This window comes from Ambystoma mexicanum, chromosome 5q (assembly GCF_040938575.1).
Source record: "Ambystoma mexicanum isolate Mex_15411 chromosome 5q, UKY_AmexF1_1, whole genome shotgun sequence".
NCBI lineage: Eukaryota > Metazoa > Chordata > Amphibia > Caudata > Ambystomatidae > Ambystoma > Ambystoma mexicanum.
In genome coordinates this window covers 134220153-134241558 of record NC_090933.1, presented here as the reverse complement: position 1 = coordinate 134241558, position 21406 = coordinate 134220153, and the positions used below count along the sequence as shown (strand labels likewise).

The window sequence follows — 21406 nt, the reverse complement described above, 5'->3', positions numbered from 1 at the left end:
AGGACGTCTGCCCACAGCTTCTGAATGGTTATCTTCTGGATTGTTACTGGGAGAGCTACGCCGTAATAGAGCTCTTGGGATTAGGTTCATCTTCAGTGCTGCGATTCTTCCGAACCATAATACTACTTGCTTCTGCCAGCATTTCAAATCTTTTCGTAACTCTTTGAACAATGGGAGGAAGTTTGTTTTGTATAATCTTTCTGTTTTGCTTGGCAGCTGGACTCCTAGGTAGCTGATTTGCAATTTTGCCCATGGGATCAGGTATTTGGCTTCCAGTGCTTTTTTTGAGCTTTTTGGGCATATTGATGCTCATTGCTGTTGACTTTGTGTTGTTGACGCTAAATCCCGATGCCTCTCGGAATGCTTCCAATTCTTGCCAGAGTGCCTTCGTGGAGTCTTCCGTTTAGGTAAATGTCAACAATACGTGGTCAGCGTATAGGGCTTCTTTGTACGATTCCCCTTTGACTTCAAGGCCGTGTATTGCCACATTATGTTGGATTCTGCTGGCAAATTGCTCCATAGAAAGTGCAAATATGAGGGGGCAAAGGGGTCATCCTTGTCTGGTGCCTCTTGTTATGTTTATTCTGTATGATCTGACCCTGTTCATTCTCAATCTCGTGGAGCGGTGTTGGTAGTTGGCTAGTGTCCATTTAACAAAGTTTGGGCCGAAGCCGTAGTGCTGTAGTGTTTCACTTACGTAGCCCCAGTCTAACATGTCGAAGGCTTTGTGTGCATCGAGTGATAGGACTGCCAGTTCCAGCCCCATCCTGTGCGCGGACTTGATTGTGTTTATGGTATCTTGTGTGCTGCAGCCCAGAATAAATCCCGTTTGGTCCGGGTGTATTAGATCTGGGAAGATCTGTGCTAATCCGCTTGCCAGTATATTCGCGAAGATCTTGGCATCGATATTTAGCAATTTTAGGGCCGGTATGATGAACATTGGTCGCTATCTTTCCCTGGTTTTGGAATAAGGTCGGTAAGCGACTCCTCCATGGATGGGGTGGTGTATCCTGTTGCGAGAAATGAGTTGAACAGGCTTGCTAGTTGGGGCGCCAGGATGTTGGCACATTTTTTATAGAATTGGGTTGTGAACCCGTCTGGTCCAGGGGTAGTATCTTTCATGGAGCGCATAGTATTTCCTACTTCTTCAACTGTAATTGGGCATTCCAGGAGTTCCAGTTGGGCGTGTGGCGGCTCTCTCCGGGTGGTTGCCAGGTATTGCAGTTGTTTCTCCTCGACTGTCGGGAGGCTGGTCATGATGCCCTTGTGGTGTTCTGTCATTAGCTCGAGTTTCTCAGAGTTTTGTGTGGCGTATCGTGACGTTTCTGTCTGCTAGGCACTGGATGTTATGCCGCGAGTGCAGCTTCTTAAGTTTATGCACCAGGAGGCAGTTTGCTTTATTGCTGTTCAGGTAATATAATTGCTTGGTGTAGGCCAAGGCTCTGGATGATCGCTAGATGCATTTCCAGTGCTGTTTTTGCTCTTTTGAGTTATCAATCTGCTGTTCGGGTTTGCTTCTTTTTGAAGTTGCTCTCCATTTCCACAACACTCTTCTCTAGTATGTCTTGCTGTAGTTGGTTTTGTCATCCGCTACCTCCCGGAGTACTGGTTTCATCGCGTCCCAGATAATCGCTTTTGAGGTATCCTTCAATGTGTTCTCCTTAAAATAGTTGAGGGCTTTGGCCAATTCCGAACTGGAGGCAGTGTCCACTAGGATCTGGTCTTGCATCCTCCGTTGTTTTTGTGGGGGCTCCGGTAGGCTCTGGCCTCGAATGTGCATGGTGACTGGAGCATGGTCTGAAGTAGCTCTGTACCCTATTTGTATCTTTTCCACGCATGGGGTGAGCACGCTGGATGACAATAGTAGGTCGATGCTTGAGTACCCTTTGTGGGTGTGCAAGTAGAATGTGTAGTCCTTTTCGCTCTTGTTGAACAGTCTCCATATGTCGATATGGGAAACCTTAAGAATTCCGCCATGTCTAGCTCTTTGATGAAGTCTTCCCTAGTTGGGGGAGCGTTTTATCCAGGCTCTGGTCCGGAGGCAAGTTGAAGTCTCCTCCAATTAGTAGAGGTCCCTTCGCAAAGGCCGCAATGACTGGCAGGAGCTTGCGGAGGAAGCCGCCTTGCGCATTGTTCGATAGTAGATTGCTACTATAGTAATGGGCAGTTCGACCAGGCGGCCTTTTAACAAGAGGTATTGTCCATCTGGGTCTCCCTTGATTGTGATCTGAGTTAGTGGTAGGTCCCGATTGAGCAGCAGGACGACACCTCTTTTTTTCTGACCTGAGGAGGCGAAGTAACATTTTGAGTATTGTTGGAAGGTGAGCCGCTTTTCGTCTGTTGCTAGGAGAGGTGTTTCTTGGAGACAGACAATGTCTGCTTCGAGTTGGGAAAGCCTGCGCTCCACTGATTTTCTCTTGTCTGGGACGTTTAGACATTTACCATTTTATGTAGTCACGATGAGCTCCTTATCCAGGGCGGCCATTTGGGTTGCTTGTGCTTGCTTTGCTTGGTGTTTCCCCTGAAGCTAGGCTTGGGTTGCGCCGTTGCGTGTCTCTCTGTAAGTTCTGTCCTTGGTAACTTGTATACTTGATTTCGTCCGTTGTCTCTCCCTGCATCCCCCCCACCGCTCCTTCAACAAAAAACTGGTTTTCCAGTCCAGCCTTCTACCAATGGGTCATCCGGCCGGCCATAACAACAAACCCGGTCAGAGGCGACGGCACCTCTTGTGATTTTGGTGAACTTCGTCGGTGTTTCGACATGTGTTTCATAGGTTTCTTTTAGCTGAGTTTGATGCTGCAGGTGCTCTGGGCACTTGGCCGCTTGTGGGCTAGTTTGTGGAGTGACATCCTCCTAGCTGTTGGGCTAGCTAGCCCACACTGTCCATTGCCTTGTCCTGTGCAGGTTGCCCTTGTTTGGGTCATTTCCTGTAAAGCCCCGGTGATGGTGGTTTGCGATGGCTTTGTGGGTGGACTCTGGGGAGCTCTCCCCTCAGCAGTTGTTGGACTTTTTATTCTTGGCTGGGGGGCCCGCGCTCTGCGTCGGCTCTCTACTCTGGACCAGGATCTCAGGGATTCCCATGGTGCATCTTCCGTGCTGGGTGTTGCTTTGTCTGGGTCATCCTCGCCCGCCCCCGGGTTCATAAAGTTTTCAGCTTCTCTTGGGGATAGGATGTGCCGGTACCTTCCTTCCCATGTGAAGGTTTGTGCCGTGGGGAAGCCCCAGCGGTATATGATCTTTCTCTAGCGGAGCCATTCAGTCATTGGCTTTAGGGCCTTTCTCTTCGCCAATATGCTTGCTCCCAGGTCTTGGTAGAGGGATATCTCTGCATCTCTAAAGTGTATGCGGGCCATGCTCCTGACTTCCCGCATCATCTCCTCTTTAAGTCTGTAGAAATGTACTCTTGCCAGGACATCTGATGGAGAGTAGGAACTTTTTTTTGTCTCGTTTTGTGCACTCTGTCAAGTTCTAGCAGGGCTTCTAGCAGGAATTATGTTCAAGACAAAATTGCAACATATTCAATAGCATCTGGAGCTTATAGATCGAGATGAATATTTATTTCTCAAACATGTCCATCCGGTGACTCCTTTGATCTACTTTTACCCTAAGATCCATAAAAGCCTAATGGATCCTCCAGGTCGTCCCATTGTTTCTTCGATGGGCAGCTTCCTCGAGAACACATACAAATATTTGGACTTTTTCTTCCAGCCTGAACTCATACATACGAGATACTGCGGATCTGCTTGCGAAGATGGAAAATATCAATTGGGAGCCTGGTTATCTACTTGTATCATTAGATGTAGTATCTTTGTATACCTCGATGCAGCACTCAGCAGGCATGAAGGCATGCCAATCGTTTTTGGAAAGTAGATCGATCAGCTAGCGCCAGCATAACAAGATGCTATTGAATATGTTGCAATTTTGTCTTGAACATAACTATTTCCCCCTTGATAACCAGCTTTTCAAGCAAATACGTGGGACAGCAATGGGGTCGTGAATGGCCCCAATTTACGCCAACCTATACATGGGATGGTGGGAGACAAATCAGGCGTGGACAGAAGAATTGGAACATTGGACCCAACATATAAAAATTTGGTATCGTTTTATTGACGATTTGTTTATTATTTGGGATGGGACTGAGTTGGAGCTTAAGGAATACGTGAATATACTGAATGACAACACCTTTAATTTGGAACTAACAACGGTTATCAGCATATATAATCTGGTATTTCTAGATGTGGAATTCCAGGAAGAGAAAGATAAGCTGACTTCCCAATTATACAGGAAACCCACCAGTTCCAATTCAACTCTCCACGCCAAGTCATCACCCAAGAGCCCTAATAGACTCCATTCCTTATGGAGAATTTCTGAAAGCGAAAAGAGCCTGCAGTAATAGCAATGACTACATGAGTGAAGCCAAAAAAATCAGTCAGAGATTCATAAAACGAGGATATGAAAAGGATGTTATTTCCAAAAGTTTCATGAAAGCAAAAATACCCACTAGAGAATCCTTGTTGTCTAGAAAAATGAAAGTGAAAGACAAAAAGATCAGGTTAATCACAGGACTTAACCATCAAGCTAAAGAAATCAAAATGATAATGAACAAACATTGGAAGGTTCTGCTCACTGATGTGCCCACTGTAAATTGTGCAACCATGTGTCTAAGGTCCCTTTTCAGAGTGTGAATGGCCAATGCTGGAAATACAAACATAGAATCTCTTGTACCACGAAATATGTAGTATATGTGATCACATGTGCTTGTGGCCTACATTATATAGGCTCGACAATAGGTCCTTTAAAGATACGCATTCTCCAACATTACAGAGCCATCAAAAATGGAGATCTAACATACCCTCTCACTAGCCACTTTCAAGAAAAGCATAATGGCGATGTGAAATCTCTATCCTTTACGGGGTTGGCCCATATACCACCAAATAAAAGAGAATTGAAATTGAGGGAATTAGAAGCGACACTCATATGTAAGTTTGACACCTTGAAACCGAAAGGCTTGAACATAGATGCTGAACTTTGTGTTCTTACAAACATGAGCTTTTCAATGATATGATGGTTGTCCACACATTTGAATTATGATACATGTTTTGCTGAGATCTATGCATACCATCCTCATAAGGGCATTATTGAATTATTTGTCGATATCCATTAAGAGTTCTAAAATTGCTATTTGCACATATGGTTAGGGGTAATTTGAAATACTGGATGATCCTTAGGCAATCATTTTATATTTTTATATTTGCATGAACAGTAATGTATAATAGACATAGGAATTGCTATTTGCACATTGGGAGGAGTAAGAGTTGGACATCTCTGCATTGCTATTTATCAAGCTGCTGATTGATTTATTTAATGAGGTTGCTATCCTTTTGTACTGTGGTATTGACATAGGAACTGCTATTTGCACAATGGGAGGAGTAAGAGTTAGACATTTCAGTGTTGTAATGTATCTAATTTCTGTTTTTTCATCGCATTGGGCTGCTATCCTCCTGTACTGTATTACCGACTTATGAACTGCTATTTGCACATTGGGAGGAGTTATATTATGAAATATTTTTATCCTTTTTTGACTCCGGGTTCACCCGTGCATCCATTTGGCAAAAGGGCACTTGCCTGTCTGAACAGTGCCTACCATAGGTATACTTTGCAATGATAGGGCATTTGCCCATTCACTATTTGGCTGCTGCTGTTTTGCTTGTAGTCCGTGGCTTGTAAACACTTGCCCTATGTGGGGGCGTATGTCTGATAGCGGCTATCTGAGCTGCTTTCAGTCATTTAACTACGAACAGGCACACTTGTGCACATATGTTACACATCGATTGTTATTTGATAATAATATTTTAAATAAGCAGTTTAGAGCGTCTCCATGGTGTAGTTTTCGTTGTGGCAGCTAATAAATGTGTTAAGTCATTTCCTTGCGCCTATCTTTTACGCATTTTGCCATCATATATACCTTATTTATAGGTTTTTGACCATTCCAATATGGAGGTCATTGTATTTGACAGATTTCACTATGTTTACACGTAGCGGTCACATGACCGTTTTTGCACGTGATGTGACACGAGTGGGGACGCTCTGTAACTGCTTTTCTTTTTAAACTCTGATTTGCATGCCGCATTTGGATTTGATAGGTCTGAGGACGCCTGAGCATTCAGGCAGAACGCGTGACTTTCTTCCACCCGTGGGGTGAGTGTTTTGTTCAACCTTATGGCTGTCACTGGGGCGAATTATTTCACCCCTGTTTTTTGTAATGTGCTTTACTAAGCAACAATAAATGATATTTTAAATATCTAGGTCTTGTGTGCTGGAGTACATTCTACACATGCCCATTGGGTGGTTTTTTGCAGTGTTAGAACCGCGCAGGGGCCTGTGTGTTTTTCTCGTATTAACGAATTTGGCTAAATTCGCCACTCCAGCACCAGCCACTTAAAGTGATGGTCTAGTAAAAATTTTTATTTAAAAAATAGATAGGCCACATAAAAAAAATATACTAGCATCCTCCGTTTTAAAACTTCCTATGTAAAATTTTGAGCTATTCAAGCTCAAAATTCGAAAAAGCAAGCACAGGGGCGCCGCCATTTTGTGAAATGGAGGCCCTCCTGTGCTGGCTTTTGCGGCACTAATGAAGGAAAAGCCAGCCAGCTGTAGTAAACAAAGTCTACCGCTGGGTGGCTTTCCCTTCATTAGTGCCTGGACTCGGAGGACGCGGACCGGAGACCAGAGCAGGAAAGCTGCAGCTGAATCTCGGTAAGTGCTATTTATTTTTTTTACAAAAAATAAGCACTAGCTGCGTTTTTTTTCCTAAGTTTTCCAGGCTGGAGGAGCCCGTAAAAACTTAGAAATAAAACCGCAGCTTTAAAAACGTATTTATGTTTGCGGTCGCTTTTGAAGGGACCGCAAACATAAATACAACGGTATTGTGTTGGAAAACGCTGGGGTTTTTCGTTCCAAATTTCTCAGGCTCCTCCGGCCCGGAGGAGCCTAAGAAACTTGGAAAGAAAAACCGCAGCGTTTTCCAACACAACTGCGTGTGTTTCTGCCTGCTGTGGCTATCACTTTGGGTCTCCGGTGCTCTTAGGGGAGCACCGGAGACCCAAAGTGAAAGCCACAGCAGGCAGAAACACACGCGGTTATGTTTACATGCCGCGTAGTGTTTCTACCTGCAGCTGATTTCCCATTTGGGGCTCTCGGGCTCCCCCGTGGGGAGCCCGAGAGCCCCAAATGGGAAATGCTAAATGCTGCGTTGTCTGCCTAAATCTGCTTTCCCATTTGTGGCTCTCGGGCTCCCCGTGGGGAGCCCGAGAGCCCCAAATTGGAAAGCAGATTCAGGCAGACACAACGCAGTTGTTTTCCGCAATGCCGCGTTGTGTCTGCCTGAATCTGCTTTTCCATTTGGGGCTCTCGGGCTCCCCATGGGGAGCCCGAGATCCCCAAATGGTAAAGCAGATTCCGGCAGACACAAAGCGGTTGTTTTCCGCAATGCCGCGTTGTGTCTGCCTGAATCTGCTTTTCCATTTGGGGCTCTCGAGCTCCCCGTGGGGAGCCCGAGAGCCCCAAATGGTAAAGCAGATTCAGGCAGACACAACGCAGTTGTGTTGGAAAACGCTGCGGTTTTAAAACCGCAGCGTTTTCCAACACAATAACGTTGTATTTATGTTTGCGGTCGCTTCAAAAGCAACCGCAAACATAAATACAACGTTTTTAAAGCTGCGGTTTTATTTCTAAGTTTTCCGGGCTCCTCCAGCCCGGAAAACTTAGAAAAAAAAACGCAGCTAGTGCTTATTTTTTGTAAAAAATATAAATAGCACTTACCGAGATTCAGCTGCAGCTTTCCTGCTCTGGTCTCCGGTCCGCGTCCTCCGAGTCCCGGCACTAATGAAGGGAAAGCCACCCAGCGGTAGACTTTGTTTACTACAGCTGGCTGGCTTTTCCTTCATTAGTGCCGCAAAAGCAAAAGCCAGCACAGGAGGGCCTCCATTTCACAAAATGGCGGCGCCCCTGTACTTGCTTTTTCGAATTTTGAGCTTGAATAGCTCAAAATTTTACATAGGAAGTTTTAAAACGGAGGATGCTAGTATATTTTTTTTTATGTGGCCTATCTATTTTTTAAATAAAAATTTTTACTAGACCATCCCTTTAAGGAGGGAGAGCGCCATCTTTTAGCTAAACTGGTTTACTTATATATATGCTCAGAGTAAATTCATGATTTTGGGTTCCCAATTAAAACATTAACCCAAGTCTGATGGATTAGGTACACGTGATTTTTTTTTTAATGAACTTAGGACTTTCCAATAGAAACACTCTATATGTACTTGCTTATGTTTCCCCCGAGTTTCTATTGAAGTAGGGGATTACCCTCCAGTATCAGAAGGATGATTCCATTGTGGGCTTATAATAGTAAGATTAATATAGGTAGGTACAATTTTGTATTTAAGAATTGTTTTTGTATACATACCAGATTGTAGTGGTCTCCAGAGTATATCTGGAAACCCGGTTTGTTGATCCTACCTTCTTCTTTTAAATACATTTCGATTTCCGACTACCTCCCTGTCTGTCCCTTGCCCAGAATTGTGGGGTGGGATCATACAAGTGGGAACATTGGATTGGCGTGCCACATCTGTGTGAGCCTAAAAATAAACATATAAACAAACTCAACAGGTTCATTAGTGGAACAATGGAAAAAGGCATATGCATAACCAGTGGGGTTAATGGGTGCAGAGTGGAAGTACCTGGTTCATGAGTGCCAATCTGCTTTCTGTGGGTTTGGCGGAAGAGACTTGGGGCTATTTTATCCATAAAGAAGATCCTCAGATCTGATAAACTACAGCAATTTGGGTCTGGTTAGCTGCTGATGTTGGTGAGTGCGACAGGGCTAAAGAGGAGAGCTTAGTCGTGGCTCTTAGTGTTGTTGAGCTAATGGCTGTTTGGTGGTTTGTCTGTAGCGTAAGGTGGTAGGAGATCTTAGGGGGAGTTGTTTAGTCGGGGGAAGGCAGGAGTCGACTTTTGCAGATTGGGCACATTTATTTTGCTCCCAATGCCATCGCTCACACTCTCTCCCTCGATCTCCCACTCCTTCTCACACACACACTCACTGTTAGGTAGAATTCTCTGGTAAGGCTAATTTCCCAAACCTAGAGAGTCCCCCAGCAGCTTTGCTGGATTTTTGGGGTTTATTTTTTTCTCCTACTAAGAGTGAAACTCTTTTTCTCCCACTCTTAGACATGATTTGAGATATCCTTTGACTTTGTAATGTGTTTAATGGGCTATGGGGTCTTTTACTCCATAGGGTTTCATGTGATTTTGGTAAGTGTTACACAGCACCCTCAGTGCAGTAACACAGGGGTGTCATAGTGACCCCCAAACATAGACACCATACCCTGGGACTGACTACTGTCTCCCAGGGCATGTAAAGTCTTAAATAGGGAACAGAACCAGTACAAACCATCATATTGTGGAAGTACTGGTAGGGGTAATTGGATTTCCCCTGGGTCTGTTTTTCGATGGGGCACTGTGCAGTCCTCCCTCGTCGAGTTTCTGGCTGGTGGCAGTGGTTACCACGCGAAATATTCCACCAGAATATTTCCTATGGGATTTTCCCATTCATTTTAAACGCACCACTTTTTGGTGCAATGTTAAAGATACCGCCGGGTTATTTATTTTATATTTATTCCCCGGTTGGATATTTTTGCCAGGACTCGGTTTTAAAATGGCGTTTGTGTTCGCCTCTGTAACTCCAACCCAAGTCGAGCCCTTTGTTCCACTTTTTGGCGGGCTTCTCCACAGAAGCCTCCAAAAGTGGTGCCACTCTGCCTGGGTCTCCAGGATGTGTGGGAGGGGGGTTTAGGCACCTTGGACTGAGTTGCCTCGGCAACTCAAGTCGCACTCTTGTGTGTTTGGCCCAGTGGTGAGCCGCCCGGCTCACCACTTCGCATGTTTGAGTGACAGCTAGGACTGATGAATGGGGGTTTTCTGCATAAAAGCAGGGCTTTGAGGACTAGAACTTCAGAAGTCGCCAGAGGACCAAAGAATCCGAAGAGGGAGAAGCTGAGCCGACCTGCAACGACGACACCACCGGTGGAGCCCTGCTGAACTGTCTCACCACTTCCCAACGACAGAGAAGATCTTCATCCCGGAGAGTCTTCTTCCTCTGAACTGGTGGGGATAACCAGTTCGCCCTCTTTTCGCCTTCCTGGATCGTCTCGTGGTCAAATCGCCCGTGCCAAGCACCCCGGCGGCCGGATAGCCACGCTTCACCACTACTGCCAATAAACCGGTAGTACCTTTTAACCAGGAAACTCCGCGGCTGGTTTCTTCCCTGGCAGTGCAACGACCTTCAGCTTTCCTCCACGTCGAGATCTTCTCTTCCCCTGGACGAAGCACCGACTTGCACCCGCTGCCAGGAACAACTGCCCCCACTGGAGCTTTCTCACCATTTCAGGTCCCGTGTCCCACCTGGTCTCTCTTACAAAAGACGACTGTCCAAGGTGTCCCGTAAATCCTTTCTTTCTATTCTGGTGTGACTTGGGACCTCCTAACTAACTTTTCCTGACTTAATTCAACCCTTTTTGAACTCTTTGCAAAGACTCTTGAAAAGTACTATTCAACTGTGTGATCTTGGACACATTCCGCCTTGCTCTCCCCAAGAGTGGGCCTGGCCTATGACTTTCTTGCTCCTCAGTGGACTCTGCCTTTTCTGACTTGCTCTGGTTCTCTTAAAGAGTTGGTATTGTGTATGTTCCTAATTCTGCCTTTTTCCCTCCCTTTTTAATTAACTTATTGGAGTGCCATCTTAGGTTAAGCGCTCAACTCTGTCTGAAAATAAGTGGTGTTTTAACTGAGACTTGTTCAATAAGTGATCAGGGATGTATATATATTAGTGACTGTATTTGAACTTGGTTGCCATATTAGTGTTAGTGTATTTTACAAAGTGTGTTTTTAAATAATGATATACTTTTATACCCAAGCTCTGGTCAGTGTTTGCTTGTGCTACTGTATTTTGGTACCTATCTTGTATACTCTATATACTGTCTAACTCTTCTTGAGAGAAGTCTGGCTGCTCAGCCACAGCTACCAGGTAAATCTGGGTGGTACAGACTGCTACCAATTGGGTTTACTGCCAACACCTGTAGTCTTAAGCCTTTTGCAGTGTTCCCTAAGGGAACTGCACAGGTTTCTGCCTAACACTCCTTCTCTCATACATTGTACCAGATGAGAAACAATACCAGCATCTTTGAGTTGGCAGATTAGGGAAATGATTGGTGTGGAACGTTAGACAGTGACCCACCACCCACTCTAACTCTTGGTTCACCCCAGACTTGCTCGCACTCCGAAACGAGAAAAAGGCAGCACTTACTCAGTGGCAAACGTCCCACACTGACAAAGACAAGCTGCTCTTTAAAGCCTGCTCGACGGAGTACAAAAAAGCTATCACCCGGGCAAAATCCAAATCATTTGAATCCAGAATCTCGCAAGCCCAATCCAGCACAAAAGAAATCTTTGCAATATTTAGGGAGCTAGAGACTCCTACTCCCACCCCCCAGAACTTCACCAAAGACAAAGCCTGGTGCGACGGAATTCAAACGGCAATGCTAACAAAACTGAGCCGCCTCCAAAGCAAAATTCTAGCTACCAAACAAGCCCTGCTCAATACTCATATCCCTGTCCCACCACCAGCCCAAGACCCTCCCCATCCCTTCTCCTTCAAATCCATACAGGAAAAGGACATCATTAACATAATGAAGAACATCAAAGCATCCAACTGTAAAGGTGATGCCTGCCCAGCCACTCTCATCAAGGACTGCACTGAAGCGCTTGCTCCCTTCCTGACAGCATTTGTCAATGCCTCCTTCGCTACAGGGAAAGTCCCCACCTCCCTCAAGGAAGCATGGGTCCGCCCCCTCTTAAAAAAACCAACTCTCGATCCCACCTCCCCCAACAACTATAGACCCATCACCACTGTACCTTTCCTCCTCAAAATACTCGACAAAGCAGCCTATCTGCAGGTTCAGCACTTCATCGAAGAAAACAAACTCCTGGGACTCCGCCAATCTGGCTTCCGCCCTAGACATGGGACTGAAACCGCCCTACTGGACCTGAAAAACCAAATGGACGATGCCAGAGACATGGGCAAACCAACGATTCTCCTACTCCTTGACTTATCTGCAGCGTTCGATCTCGTAGATCATGACGTCCTTTGCCATCATCTCTCCTCCACTGCCAAGTTCTCCCCTGACGCCACAGCATGGATCACATCCTTCCTACAAGACAGAACCATGCAAGTATTCTCCGACCTAGCCTCTGCCTCACCCACTACCATACTCTTTGGCGTGCCCCAAGGCTCATGCCTCTCCCCCACACTCTACAACATTTTCACACGACCCCTCTTCCTCATCCTCGACGCTATGGGTATCTCCTACACTAACTTCGCGGACGATACCCAGATCCTCCTTACCCTCACAGGCAGCTACGACACTGACGCCATGACCCTTAACAACCTCTACAACAGCATCCAAGCCTAGATGGCAGACAATGGACTATGCCTCAACTCTGACAAGACAGAACTCCTACTGATAGGTTCCCCCGAAACGCTAAAAAAACTTGACTCCCAATTCAGTCACTTCACCATCGACACCATCAAAATACCTGTATCAGACTCAGTCAAAACTCTTGGAGTCTATCTAGACTCTAACCTTTCCATGGACAGACAAGTCAACGCCATTGCCTCCTCAGCCGCATATCATGCTAAACTGATCAACGCAGTCAGGCCTTTCCTCTCCAAACAGAACTGCACAAACATAGCCAGAGCCATCACCGGCTCCGGGCTAGACTACTGTAACATACTCTTCCTAGGAACCTCTAAAAGAAACTTGGAGAGGCTACAAGTCATCCAGAATAGTGCTCTCCGAGCAGCCCAAGGTATTGCCAAAAGGGACCACATCTCAGAAGCCAGAAAACTAGCCCACTGGCTCCCAATTAAGGAGAGAATAATTTTCAAAGCGCTCACACTGACACATAAATGCATCCATCTCAATGCCCCCGACTACCTCTCACAAAGAATCCACTCCGTCGCCTCTACAAGGCCAACAAGATCACCCTACACCAACATGCTCTCTGTGCCACTTGTAAAAAGATCCAGAGCAGGTGGATCCAGCTTCCCCTATCTCGCACCCACTCATTGGAATGCCCTACCTCCCACCATCCGCAGTGAGCCCTCCCTCCTAGCCTTCCGCAAAGCATTGAAAACCACCCTCTTCTCATAAGGTCCCTCGCAGCAGCATGAATACCAACCATAGGACCCACTGCTTAAGTTGTATTGACCAACCGCATAAACTGCAATGATAACCTTACTTGTTCCTTTCTGTAATATGCCTCTTATTGATACCATGCCTGTAACTAAGCTCATGCAAGTAACAGCGCCTCAATGCCCCTGGGCTGCTTGCGCGCTATACAAATTTAAATAAATAAATAAAATAAGGGTTTGAAATGGCTGGGAGCTATTTAGCTCTGGGTTATAGCCAAGGAGAGTCTGATTGGCTTGACACCAACAGCTACCAGGTGCTACATTTGCCTCCTCAGGCCAACTGGTACTATACAAATATATCCATATGACATTAACACAGCACATTTAGGTATGTGAATAAATGAGCATTAGGGCATACCCAGAAGGAATGTAAAGCATATTGGGTCATATATAATGGACAAAAAGTTATACTTTGCATCTGATGCAGGAGTTAAATCTGTGGTACGCTATATAATGGCTCCTGCTTACTGGGTGACTGGGTACCCTGGAGCAGCTTGTAGGTCCTGTTAACTGAATCCATATTTTGACTGCTGCATTACCATAACCTGCTAAGGTTTATGGGAAGCAAGAACTTAAGGTTCAATGGAAGGGCAACTTAAAATTCGAGGCCCGCAGTCTCCAATTTCACCTTCCTTAGTATGCAGGTTAGTAGGTTGAGAGATGCTGCAAACCTTAATCTAACATGCTCAAGTGCTATACTCAATGGCCTGCTGAGACTTTTGCCCATCAAGGGCAGGACCCATCGACAGGGCAAGGGGTTTGTCAGGTGATCGGCCAGGGAAGGGACCAGAATCCCTGAGCATTTCGCCCAGAGGTCTAGCCTGGTGTCTCCCACAAGCCCCAAACTATTCTTACGCAGCCCAAAATGAAACCCTCTACCCTTTCTGAACAGAGAAAATGGTCAGAACCCACACTTGTGCATTACATAGTGTAAAGACTTGAGGGGGATATCTGTATTTCTGCTCTCTATATGGCAGAGTAGAAGCACAGAGCACCCCAGCCAAGATTCTCTATTTGGTAAACGTGGACGAGCAATCAAGACTTAAACTCTCAGATGTGATGCTGGCTGGTTCTTAAGTACAGTGTAGACCCCAAACCTCCACAAAGGAATGTCCACATACTATGTTAGTGATAACACAGTTCTTTATATAAATAAGGTTCAAGTTATTTACACACACAATAACACACTTTGTGTTCAGGCAATACTATAATGATAAATGTACAATGTCTATGTAGTTCCACAATTACTCTTTGACTCCTTTAAAATGCACTAACTGCTGACAGTTTCAAATGGCATACAAATCGATAGCAACAGATATCAACCATAGACTAGGGAGAAAAACACGTTGGTCAAACAATTGCAGACTACTGGGCCTCTACCACCAGGCACAGTTCTGTGTGAGGATCCGCCTACCTGGGCAACCTGTAAATAAGATATTAAACAAGCCCAGTCCATATATTGTTTAGCAGAGTCTTATTTCCTTCTACAAATGTTACACTACCCCAATGTACCTGGTTTAGCAGAGTTTGACGATGGGTCGTCGATGGATCCTTCTTGAGTGAACTCCCTTTCAGGCAGGAGCCTAGGATTGTCGAGATCCCTCACAGAAAAGGTGAACAATGTTGTTGAGGCAGTAGCTTCGGTCCTTGTGGTGCTCCTCGACGATCAGTCTTGGACGTCCTGCGACAATGAGGCGTGTAGTGCACCTCAACGATGATAGTTCATTGTCGCAAAGAGTCCATGAAGAACGTAAGCCCAGCAAGAGCGCCCGGTCATCAGCGATCGACGTCGGCAATCGGGGCTCGACCACGGCTGGCTTTCGGAACTTTGTCGGCGTTTTTGAGGACTTTGAGTAGGGGGAAACACACCAGCAGATTCTCCTCGGTTCGGCGGTGACCTTGACTTTCTCCGGTGGGACAAAGTGGTCGACGGTGATGAGCACGGGAGTCTTTGATTTAAATGTCTTAGGCAATGGAGCATTGCGGATCTGATCGACGACGACTGCGATGGACTTCAATGTCCGGGAACTTCGCGGTGTGCCAGCAGTGTGTTTCTGTGTGACTGGGAGGAGGATCTATTCCACGGAGTGCCGTCCAGCAACAGAGGGCTATCTTCATTTGGATTAGTCCTATTTCTATTTCCACAAATTTACCATCAAGTTCTATAACGCACGGTCTGCCAGCAGTGTGTTTGTGTGTTTGCGTTTTGCGGTGCAGTGGTGCTAGCTGTATCTTGTAAATTTGCCCGGTACCGATCTGAACGGTAAAACTGACTTTTTTCCATAGCGCAACGTGAGGAAAACAATTTGTGCTGTGTTCGTCTCCGCTCCTATTGTTATTATTTTTCCGGTACCTAAAGCGAAAAGAACCTCAATTTAATTACTGTTGCGTGTGTATCCTCTATAACCTCTGTCCGGGGTTTTCAGCATTGGTTTCCCACACGCATGCAGTCAGACTATTCAACACTACAAGAGGTGTGCACCGACACCAAATCAGAGCGGCAATAGAATTTAACGAGTTAATCTCTCAAAAACTATCTGAATGACTGTGTTTATTGGACACTCTATTCGCTTTGCGTGTGGTGCTTTGGCCTCTAAACATTTTTCTTTTTTCTTGTGTTCGCTAATATACGGCAGGTTACTCTGACTTGCCACACAAGTGGTGTTTAAGAAAGACACAATTTGAATATTGTTGAAGGCCAAAGCATATTAAGTTGTCACGCCTTTCAAAAGTTGTGAAGTTCTTGTGAGACTTTGCTAGTCAGCTGTGTGTTGCATCTATACCCTTTTCGATCTCTGATGCTATGACCATAATATGACCCACAAGTATCTGTAATAAGCACTAACTGCCGCCGATAACTATATGGTGATTGATGTGTGAAGGCAACCGTGTGGCATTATAGCCCTGGAACCTCCTTAACATTCAGCAATTGGTTGCATGTGGTCTATGGCCTCTCCTTGAATCTTAAACTGGCAATTTAGGACCACCTGGTTCACAAGCACTCGAATTGGGTACGTGTTGAGCAGAATAACCATCTAGTTCTAGGGTGTAAAGGTGACCGTGTGGCATAATAGCCTTGGAGCCTTCCTGACACCTGCTATACTATTGTATATGGTTGTTTAGATTATCACACTGTCAAGATACTAATTGAGTGAGGGTGACTGCGGGCATACCGCCTTTGAACCCTGACATGTGGTAAATTCTTCTACACTCTAAGGTTCTAACTAAATAAGGGTGACTGCGGGCCTTGTGCCTTTGTACCCTTATTTTTGTTCTTGTACCAAAATCCGAGGATCAGGTCTCGGGGAAGTGACCACATTGATATAAAGTGGTTGTGAAGGTTCTTGATGCGCCCTCACTATACAAGGTAACAACTGTGCATATAGGTTTAACCAAAATGGAAACCAGCTTAAGAAATGGTAAGCATCTGACGGCAGTAGTAGAAAGAAAGATCAATGGATCAACAAAAAATAAAAATCTGATTATACATGATGATACACTCTCAGATGCCAATTCAGAACATGAACGATGAGAGAGGTTTCATTTACAATACCTATCATACCATTGTTATCAAAACTACCTTACAATGCATCTGTTGCACATATTGAAGAACAAGATGTGTGTCACTCATTACACTCTTCCCCTACTTCAACTAAAAATGAGGTAACAGTATTTTTCCTAAGCCAACTAAATGGCAACAACCAGAGTGTGGAAAATGGGTCAAATAATGGTAATGATGACCTGCATGAAATGTTCTTACAGGCTGATAATATAGGCAATGGTGAGATTGCAGACGTCTCGATGTTGACACCGGTGATTATGGCTGAATTAGACAGGTGTGTATGCTTATCCACAGGACCATCAACGCCTGTCTCTACACCTCGAAGAAAGAGAGATTTTGTACATTTAAATACTCAAAATGATACGGAAATATGTTGTAACACAGCTTCAGAGGTGAAGTCAGGAATAGGAAAATGAAAAATTATTGTGACAGATGTTGTTGTTCATCCCCCTCCATTCCTGGAGATTCCAAAAATATGTGACAATAATGTATACAAAGAATTTGACCCGTTTGTAATCCTAATACTGGCAATTTAAATAACCCTCTAAGCCATTAGGCAACACTTCTCAAAATTTGACTGATGAAACCATGTTGGATCTCAATGAACAAAATGGTCACACTTTTCCTGTTATAACACGCATTTTGAATCTCCTGGATAAGGGTCATGAATAAACACACTATGCTATAAAAGAAATGAAAGGCTCTTTGGCTGAAATGGTAGGGAAGCTTAACAAAATTGAGGGGTTTATGTTTGCGTATGAAGGCATGGCATCCCTACGGGCCTCTCTGAATGTAAAGAAGCCTGTTGATACTGCTCCTCATGTTACTGTTAAAAACCATTCTGCTATCATGATATCCTAAGCAACACAGACTATGAATCCCTCCACTAAATCAGCGTGTATTTGTGAGACAAGTGAACTACTAATAAGACCTACTGATACATATTACCCTTCCCAAAAGGAGATTAAAAGGATCGAGCTCATTAAGCTAGCGAAATCACACCATGAGAGATTGAGATTTTTGGAAAATTTGATGATGCAGGAAAAGAAGGTATCGAAATCTCCCCAAAATGTGGCAAATAAAGATCCCTGTAGTGTGACAGAATCTCGTACTCCAGACAGTCCCTCTGATCTTGTTGAAATTATCAATCAGCAAGATAATATCAAGAAGGAAGAGGAGATTGCTGCACCGAATAATAATGAGGGCTCTCCCAGATCAGGGTTGGACATTTTTTCTGTCTAAAAAGGCAAAGAAATTACACCAAAGAGCAATAAAACACGGAGAAGAAATTTTAAAAAAAGGACAACTAGCATATCACCTAATAAAACTTAAGGGAAAAAAAAGAACACATCCCAAAAAAAGGGAATAACATGTAAAGTTAGTGACACACAGACGTCTCAGACAAATGATTTTGATTTTGATCAACTAGATGCTGAATCTCGGGTGCATCTTGAAGTGGAATCTCCACCTGAACAACTTAAGATGGACAGTAACAATGCACAAAGTGTGATTAGTCCAGATATTGTTCAAAGGGTGGTGGAAGATCCACAAGCTTCCAAACAAATGAGTGGTGTCCCCCTGGCTAAAAAGGTACAAGCAAATTATCTGAAACAAATGAATTTAGCCGGGTTCTACCAGGTTACTAAAAACAAAACAACATTTAAGAGAGATGGCTGTAATGGTGAATGACAAAACTATTACACTCAAAGGTCACCAAACAAAAGCAGTTTTAAAAAGTGCAAACACACCATCAGCACCTTGTATTTCTAAGACTCCATCCATTGCTAATTCAGGGATTCAGGATACAACACCCACTGGTCTGCCTGATAATACGAATAAAGGGCATATTAATGAGTGTTCTAATAATTCGGAAAAAAATCAAAGCTTAGATGGTTTAAGGCCCCTCTCACAACAAGTTTGTACAGAAGCTGGGGAGAAACTGAATGCCTTTGATAAGGCAAATGAGAATCTATTGGATGCTTCTGAACCACAGTGCAGGGGTGAGAATACTAAAGAAATGCAATTGATTATTGGTTGGAGTTGTGATTCACAAACACTGGGTAAAGAAAGAAACAATCAGTCGTATCTCCTGGGCATGTTCCAAAAAATACCTACACTAAGGAATTTGATTTCTCATGATATTTATTGGATAAAACTATCAATCTCTAACAATCATAGAATGCTGTGCAAGGTTCAATCCACTTTAATTGCAAAAATGCTATGTGAGCAAAACGACAACTTTGACATGTTTGGTTACGAATTACATGGTTTTGGAGATATGCTGAGGGGACCGAATTCATAGAATTTCAGAAAACACAGTTGTCACGCTCCAACAATACAGAAGTGAATTTAAGAGCTGATACACTAATTACACAAAACGTACCCAACTAACATCTGTGGTTAATGCGATTAAGGGCTTGGCTGGTCAGGAAACGTTACTGAAAGAAGCTGGCTCCTCTCATTTATCACAAAGTCAATCATAACTCTCTCCTGTATCGATAATTAGCTGGCATTGTTGCGGATTCACCAACTTATAAACATGTGCAAAAAATAAGATGTTACCATCCAATTCCAGTGTTATAATGATACAGGAGAAAATGGCTGTCAATCCCATTAATATAGATGGATTCACTGCCTTTAATCGTCCAGCTACGAGGGGGGAATTGGGGCGTCCATCTGGAGGATTATTGACACTTGTTAATAATGCTTGTAAAATGAATGCTAATTTGATCTATTCCTCTGATGCCTTACTACTTATTGAAATAACTGCTGGTACCATTAAGGTTATACTGATCAACCTATATTGCAAGCCGAAAACTGGCATCTGCTTAAGCACTATGAATGAACTAGATGCCATCAACCTATTTTCCACACAGCAATTTCAGCTAAGACATGGTCTGAGTATATTCTGGATAGATATTGGCTACCTACGAAGTTAAAATTTTATAATATACTTGATTTCACTCAAAGAATCGCTAGTAAATGTCCTTGGTCTATGGGCAATTAAAAAATTATCATATTTAAGGCCGGCTGGCCCAGATGGGATTCCATCTTGTGTATTACAAAACGACCCACAGTTCTGGGCTAAAGTGATTAAGCCTATATTTGAATCGATTTTTGAAACTAAGGTTATCCCGAAATCCTGGTTTTCAGCTATAATTGTTCCCATTTACAAAAAAGGCCCTATTGACAATCCAGCAAATTTCCGCCCGATATCCCTGATCGATGTAACAGCAAAGGTTTTTTCAAATCTACTGCTAAGGGAACTAGAGTTCTGGGTTGATAGTAAACAAATGCTATCTAAATATCAGGTTGGATTTCGAAAGTCAATAGGAACCACACTCAATGCCACTATTCTTGCCCACTTATTACAATCTATACATACCTCCGGTTCGGGTGTGGTCTATATGGCATCTTTGGACTTCTCAGCCACGTTTGACAGCGTTATCAGGGAGCGGCTTTGGAATAAGCTATTAAATTATGGGGTTCCTGATCACATTGTAGGGCTTTTAGTGCTCCTACATTCCAATACGTCCTACATGGTGCGGATTAAACAGGATAGCATGACCACTGATGCTATTGAAACAGAGATAGGTGTCAAACAGGGATGCCAGTTGGCGGCTATCTTCTTTAATGTCTATATATGCGACATATAAAGGCTGTGGGACCAATTGGTGGTTTTTCCAGTAACATTGGGGGACACTCGAATTAATTGGTTAGCCTTCGCTGATAACATCATTCTGTGTGAATGGACTGTAGACCAAACTAGATGCTTTCTATGTATATGCAAAGAGTAACAATCTTGCCATTAATGCCAATAAATCAAATATGGTTTTTGCTAACAGGAAAAAGGTATGCAGGTTCACTTGGAGTTTGAATGATATGGTTATCCAGCGCGTGTTAAAAACCAGGTATTTGGGTTACGACCTATGTGACTCGAATTCCCTGCACATGTGGCAGATCACTCTGTACCAGAAAGCAACCCAGCTCATAGCACAGATGAAAGTCATATACTACAAATATGCAAAATTCTCCCTCAAACCTTTGTTTGAATTTTACACCTTAAAGGTTGAAGCTATTTTATTGTATGGACTAGATTTGTGTATTTTGGATCTTACAAAGATATTAAACAGGTTGCAAGGAAAAATATGGAAAGCCGTATTGGGCTTACCCAAATCAGTACCCAATTCAATTATAATGCATGAATTGGGGCTAAATTCAATGGCTTTGAAATTTCGGTTGCGCAAGCTAATGAATTATAGCAAACTGCAGTATCCCCCTCTTAATTCTTTGTACCAAGATTTCTTTCGTATGATTATGAAACTAAACACAATATCAATCAAACGACATGCTAAGAAAATGGAAGAGCTATTACTTACTATAGCCATGGATCATAAAGAATTATTTGAACGTCAGAATGTAGTAAAAAGGAAATTTTTCCAAATGGCTGGACATACACTATAGAGGTCAATGCAAAATATAAATCTTACAATGATCACTATTATTTCTTTCACAAACAATCGCCTAGACAG

The 21406-nt window shown here is 43.8% G+C and overlaps 1 protein-coding gene across 2 annotated transcripts in view; it reads left to right on the top strand.

The window, feature by feature from the left end:
- The window catches only part of ATP9B (ATPase phospholipid transporting 9B (putative)), a 3609114-nt gene that overhangs the window by 1569341 nt on the left and 2018367 nt on the right, over positions 1-21406 (top strand). The gene's annotated exons all lie outside the window — the stretch shown is intronic.